General features: G+C 40.6%; 1 pseudogene; it reads right to left on the bottom strand.

Annotated features, from left to right (window-relative positions):
* Positions 1 to 6,493: 6,493 nt before the first annotated feature.
* LOC101849144 lies at positions 6,494 to 7,253 on the bottom strand (annotated as a pseudogene).
* Positions 7,254 to 7,340: the final 87 nt, after the last annotated feature.

Here is a 7,340-nt window from a genome sequence, read left to right as displayed (position 1 = left end):
ACTGTTTGTCCCCGTGGTTTTATGCGCCCCGCTTAATTTAGCAAAATTTGATCATTTTTTGCATAATTTCTGATTATTTTGCTTTATCATTCTTTGTTAAAATTAACAGAATCGCATAATTTCACATTTTTGGGCTCAGTTTGCATAATTTCAGAATTTTTCTAGCATAAAACGACGGGGACAGATCTGTTGTGTAGCTGTGGGGCGTTTTCTTGTTGCATGAAAGAGACCCAAGTTCTATTCTTGAGGGGAGAATCATCCGCTGGGATGTTGTGTCTCTCTCAGCTTGGGTTGGTCTTTACTGGCAGTGGCAGGGTGGGAAGCCCACTTTTTTAACATCTCCACTTGAATAACTTACCGAAAAATCTCACGAACCAAGTTTTTCAACTAACATTTTAAAAATATTTGGACTACCATCTTCAACGAAAGTGGAGACGAAGAAGGAAGTGGATTATAATACATATTATAAGTCAACAGACAATCCAAGGGAAGGTATTCTGTTGATTCTTGTTCATTTTTCTGCTTTATTTAGAAGATCCATATTATAGTGACATGTGGTTGCATATATATGTGGTCACCTTCGCTGACTATAAAATGTATTATATATCTATCTCTAATTTGTATCATATATATAGGCTACAGGGGAAACCTGATATGTATAACAGGAATGTTGGGACCAGAGAAAAAGTCATGTTATATCAGATCCCTGTTAAATCAGAAAGGCAAGGGAAGTAAGCATTTGTTGACTAATCCAGCTGTATTTATTCATGGGTAGTTTCCCATGGCCTGCGCATGACACATTACGCTTGCGTGTAGCTAGGCTTAGGGCTTGTTTGAAGTCTGCAGCACACCACAGCCCTCTCTTGCTTAACCCGCTGCGTGTGCTTGCAGTGGCATGGCTTGCGTGGGCTTGCTCCATCACTGTTTTACTCTCTCTCTCTCTCTCTCTCTCTCTCTCTCTCTCTCTCTCTCTCTCTCTCTCTCTCTCTCTCTCTCTCTTTTTCTTTTTTTTAAAACTCATTGTTAACAAGCTTTTGTCCCTGCTATGACCGATTTGGCTCCGATGAGGCCCTATTCTTGCCGATAACTTGTAATAGAGGCAAAGAGTAGGAAAAAACGGGGATTTAAAAATCCCTGTTATTACCGGATCCCTGTTATTACCGGGCCTGTTATATATGGTTTCCACTGTATATAAATATATTTTTTATTTATTATTATATCAGTCACAAAAGCTTTTCAATTGAGAATTGGTCTCTTTTAAGCACAATGTGGCTATCCCGAAAAATGTTTTTTTGAGAAAATCAACAAAGGTAAAGTTTTTGCCCCTTGTTCAGTTTCTGTAAAAGACAAGAGAATTTTCTCTTATAACCAAACAGATATATACACACCAATGAAACTAAACTTCTCCTATAGGTAGGGCAATACCAACTTTTTGTGTACGTCAAAATTTCTGGAAACCCCCGAAATCTGGGTTAGCCCGCTTGTCCTTAAAAGCGACCAATTGTGCATGCAGGTATTAGGTATACAGTATTTTAAATTTTTATATTTGAAGCAAACGAATCAGTAATGACTGATTGTGTATTGTTGATTTCTTCTGACTCTGATGTATTTTGCTTGTTACCATTTAGTTTAGTAGAGATTAAAAACAGTTTCTTGAACTGAAATAATGTGCATTGTGTCTATTTCATTTAATGTAATATAATAGTACATTTATGTCATTTTTGTATTTTAAGAAGTTTGTTTGTTTGTGTGTGTGTATGTGTGTGTGTGTGTGTGTGTGTGTGTGTGTGTGTGTGTGTGTGCTCTACTGTTAGTGCTAGTCAAACCGAACCTTCTCGCATAAAAGTCAAGGGATTTGCCCTTCAATTTCTTTTCTCTTGGCTTGGTACATATTATGTACATGTAGGCCCTAGTGGTAGGGTTCGAACTTCTTCAAATTCTCAAATGGCACCACTGGCAATTGTTTCTAGTGAATATGTGTGTGTGTGTGTGTGTGTGTGTGTGTGTGTGTGTGTGTGTGTGTGTGTTTTTTTAAGTTGCTCAAAATTAGAGAAAAGTGAACTGTTTGGTAAAATTGACCTTTGTTGCTGTATTACCGAAACCGTAGTCGATAGAGAACTCGATAGAGTACTCGATAGAGTACTCGATAATTGGACAGTGAGTATCGACTACTGCCACTACCCATGCCCTGTAGAAATGATGAAGGGAGGACAGTGGATGGTTTTCTTTCCTCATCCTTACTATCGTCATTTTTTTCTACTTCTTCTGTATGTTCGTCACTCATTTGTGAACTGCTTTTTCCGAGGTGCCTTGATATTCGAAGCAGACTTGTGCTGTTGAGGCTAGAGAGATCATGATATGCGCAGAGTAAGCCTGATTCCCCGTTTGGGCTTCTCTGTTGACATCCACCCCTTGGCGCTCATATGACTTTTATGTATTGTATGCGAGCGCCGTAAAACTTTACTAAAAAAACAAATAGTGAACGGGCAATGGACTTTGACACTGAAATTGAGAAATGTACCGTTGACCCACTGACTGGAAAATCCAAATTTACCACCAACCAGCTTCTCCCCTCCGACCGATCTACATTCATGTGTATGACTGCGACAAAATAAACTTCTTCTAGACCTCTATACATTACTTATTCTTAAATAGGTCATGTAGAGGTACAACTGATTCAATCCATAGATCTGTCCCCATGGTTTTATGCACACACAAAAAATAATTATGAAATTATGCAAACTGAGCCCAAAAATGTGAAATTATGCGATTGTGTTAATTTTAGCAAAGAATGATAAAGGAAAATATTCAGAAATTATGCAAAAAACGATCCTATTTAAATTATGCGGGGTGCATAAAACCATGGGGACCCAGAATTAGAAGAAGAACATTTAAATTTTGATCTAGCAACAAGGGCCAAATTTCTATATTATATAAAATATATTCACGGTTTTTGTTAACCCCCAACCTTTGGAAATTATGTTGTTAATAGATTCAGTCACAGGCTAATACAGTGGAATCCTGTTATAACGAGAAGGAGAGGACCGGAGCAAAATGTCCGTTATAGCAGGATTCTCGCTATAAGGGATCCAGTAATAAATTCAAGGGAAACTGTAAAGTAGGCCTAATCTATGAGTTTGGAGTTCTGTTTATTTCCTTTTGCTATCTCCCCTGATGATGATTTTGTTTCAACATGACCTCTAGGTCTTACTTGATCAAAAATCGAATAAGGTTTCCTTCTCTTGCGCTAAATCTAGCGATGTGAACTGACAGCTCGGCGTTGGCGATCAGAAAGAAAGGGCTCTGGGCTAACTCGCCCACTGTGTTTTCCCCACAGAATTCTACACTTAAGTGTAGAATTCTGTGGTTTTCCCCCGCCCCACCCCACCCTGTGGTGCCCTCTGTCTGCTTGCGCACGTCATACATTCGCTCAATCCATCACTCACAGTAGTCACAGCACTGTGACCTCTCCATCCCCGCATCGGAAAAGTGAGAGGCATGGTAGGCCTTGATAATCTAAACTAGGCTTACGCTGGCCTATCACGCGATGCTTTCGTCTTGTTTGCGCATGCCACATCCTACCCACTCAGCCGCTCTGGCCTTCATTGTTGGCACACATGGGCTCTCCCATTCTTTGTTTCGCTAGATCACCAACAACTTTCTCAACTGGTGAGGTTTTACTTTATGTATAATTGGCCCATGCACTGTGCACAGCAGCAGTTATATTCCGCTATAAACGACTCGCATGTTTGTCTGACTGCGCTATAGCAGTATTTTATTTACAAAGGTAAAGAAGAGAAAAAAGCGGGGTTTTAGAATCGTGTCTTTATAACAGACTTCTCGTAAGTAAAGAAGTTCAGTTTCTTTTCTTTTTTTCCGTTTTTTTTAACCCCGTTTTGTTTCGATTTTTTATTTCCCGGCCGTGTGGGTTTTTTTCAATGCAAAAAATAGCGGCCGCGATTCGCGGACCAAAAATTGACAAAATCGCGGCCGCGACAAACGCAGATGCTATGAGAGATATTGGCCAAAAATCGACATTAGGGTCAAATTTGCAGAGCTTCTATTTATGCCATAGATTCTTTTAGTATAACATGCCTTTTATTATTTCCTACAACTTATAAATTGTAAAAACGTCACCTATGCGTAATGTATTTCTACTTTTCCATCGGCCTCGAATCTGAGAAGTAACTCATTTTGTCAGCACGCTTCGTGTACTTTTGTCGTCACTTGTCCTGAGGGACAATTTATCGATTTCCTGATAGTGATAGATAGCTACATGTAGTTAGTTGTAACAATACATTCAACTGGATGAACATAGATCTAATTTCTTCTCTTCATTCTCTTCCAAAGGTCAATGAAAACCATAAATGACTAGTAAATGATAGCCAAGATGAGCTATTATTAATCTGTAAAATATCCAAGACAACCTAGTTTCTTTAATGACGTAGAGCTAACCACGTTGGGACAAAACATGATGAGGTAGGCCTACTTGTACAGTTTTTACCAGAGTGTGTAAAGTGTGTTCAATCCATTATATATATATATATATATATATATATATATATATATATATATTTTTTGTGTGTGTGTGTGTGTGTGTGTGTGTAAACAATTTTCTGTTGGTTTTTTGTTTGTTTTTCTTTTCTTCTTCTTTTTGGTCACTCCCCAAAGGCAATCAAAGTCAAAGCCAATGGCTGACCAGCAAATGATTGCCGATTCATTTACTACTACTACATGTACTTTTACTTTTAGAACGAAAAAACCCAGCATTTTTGTATAGCGCATCCCCACTCGAAAGCGTGCTCTATGCGCTTTACACTATACATGTATTATGATGTATTATCGTCCACCTCTTAATCTTTACACTGCGAGTTTCGGCCACAGAATTCTACACTTACCGGTATTTCTCATTTGTCGCATGTCGATGTAATGACTATTTAGATGAAAAGCTTTTTTTTTTTTTTTTCGTTTTGGTTTAAGGTTTCAGCCATTTAAAAAAAACATCTAAACTTTAAAAAAAAAAAAAGAGAACGTTTTTAAAAAAATAAATTTAATTAAAGTGAAGTTGCCAGGAAAAACTTAAGGGAAGACCTGAGTAAGCGATCCCATTTCGATAAAATTCTTTTAAAATGTCTTTTGTACGGGAAAAAAAAAATTATTTCCTGTTCTTTTGGGTCACAATGCCTAAATGAAAATGACGTTATAATCTAAAGTGTTTGAAGAAAGTGTTGAAGAGTTGAACTGAAATAAAGCACGTAAAAATCTTACTAGAACTAGAAAAGTAGAAGCTTCCAATTTGGCATAAAGATTGTTAAAAATGCACCAAGCAAGGTCTATTGTGTGGAACTGGGAGTAGGAGAGAAATAAATTAGGTAAATTAAAAAAATATATTGGGTACACGTAAGACTAGTAAGAGACGTAAGAGAGCGATCACAAATGACGTCAGCGTAATTTCCCCCCCCCCCCCCCCCCCCGTCTTTTCATCTACAGTGATCTTTGTTTTTTATTAGAAAAATAAAAACTTAATTTTATTAAAGACATACATTATAATGTACCTGAACTGTCAAATTACATTATTCAACAAGGCTAAGGAAATGCGGTCTTATTTTACACATCATGTACTAAAATACATCTTCACTTTCCCCCACCCTCCAAACTTTTACAGCTTGAGGTCAACTTTGTAAGGAGCCCCCCCCCCCCCCCCCCCTTTCGCTGATCCCTCTCTGCTGTTACATTTGATTGCTTTTTTTTTTAAGGACAAGCGGGCTAACCCAGATTTCGGGGGGTGTCCAAAAGTACTGTTCTACTTTACACCAAAAGTGGGTGAGTATTGCACTACATGTAGGCTACCTCTTTAAAAACTAAAAGCAGATAAGTTTGTTCCACTGTATTTGTTTTGTTATAGTTATAGTAGAGTCTGTAGAGAGAAAACTCCTTGTCTTTTAAAGAACCTGAACAAGAGGCAATAACTTCGCCTTTGACTTTCACAAAACAGCATTTGTCGGGACAGCCCACTTGTGCAAAAGCGACTAGATCTAGATCTAATTGAAATTGTGAACGGTTCCTCTTTCGTCAACCGACTGTCGGGGGTTCCATCGACTCTCGGCTCGGTCTCTTTTCTTTCCCGAGAAACTTTTTTTTTTGGGGGGGGGGGGGGGGCGCAAGTTTTTTACGGTGCTCGCAAAACTGGCATAGAGCAAGATCTATACTACTGTATACATGATGTGATGTGTACCACATCATGACATGAGCGCGCTGGACGCATTAAACGTGGTTTCAGTCGACTATTTTTTCTTAAATTTGCCCTCACGGGCAGCCATGGCTATGGAAGTCGGTCACTGGCCATGTAGTAAACTGTGAAGTAGGCCTATAATTAACGTAAGATCAGGAAATGGAAAAGACTAGGAAAGGTTTCAGGGCAGATAAAGAAAGGTAGATCGCGTACTAGTACTAGTATAGAGCAGCATTAAGATGATCAAGAAATGGTTTCAACTCGGATCGAAGATTCAACCCATCTGGACGAATGGGGGGTGGTCCTGAAAAGGACCGTATTGTGAGGTTGCTGGATGTGGGAAAACCAGCTGCTTACTTCTTGGCAGCGGCCTTCTTGGGCTTGGCAGCAGCCTTCTTTGCTGCTGGCTTTTTGGCAGCAGCCTTGGGCTTGGCGGCTTTCTTGGCAGGGCTCTTGGTCTTCTTGGGTTTGGCAGCGGCTTTTTTGGCAGCAGGTTTCTTGGCGGCGGCCTTCTTGGGAGATTTTGGCTTCTTGGCAGCGGCTTTCTTGGGCTTGGCCGCCTTCTTGGGGGACTTGGGTTTCTTGGCAACTTTCTTGGCGGGTTTTTTCTCCACTTTCTTCTCTCCCAGGCGGAAAGAGCCGGCAGCGCCAGTTCCCTTAGCTTGCTTCAGGGTTCCAGCCTTGACGCCGGCCTTGAGGGCAGTCTTGAGACGAGCGTTGATGGCAGTGGGGTTATCACCGACCTTGTAGTTGGCCATGATGTACTTGAGGATGGCCTGGCGGGAAGAGCCACCGCGCTCCTTCAGTGCAGAGATGGCGGCAGCGACCATCACCTTGTACTGAGGGTGAGCGGCGGGGGCTTTAGGCTTGGCGGGAGCCTTCTTCTTGGGGGGTAGCCTTGGCTGGGGCAGCAGCTGGAGCGTCAGACATTGTGAGTGAAAATGTGAACGAAGACGAGGGCGGAAAATGAAAAAAGAGAGTGGTCACTTCGCAACGAGTGCTGATTCTGAACTGACGGATCACGGCGAGCGCTTGCTATATGACCATTTCGCGCGGACGTCCGAGAGAGCACCTACGTCACGGTGTATTTTTTGCTGCGCCGATGTCG

The sequence above is a fragment of the Aplysia californica genome, unplaced genomic scaffold (assembly GCF_000002075.1).
Source record: "Aplysia californica isolate F4 #8 unplaced genomic scaffold, AplCal3.0 scaffold00417, whole genome shotgun sequence".
NCBI classification, from domain to species: Eukaryota; Metazoa; Mollusca; class Gastropoda; order Aplysiida; family Aplysiidae; genus Aplysia; species Aplysia californica.
The sequence above is the reverse complement of the archived record's forward strand: the minus strand, read 5'-3'. Positions and strand labels throughout refer to the sequence as shown.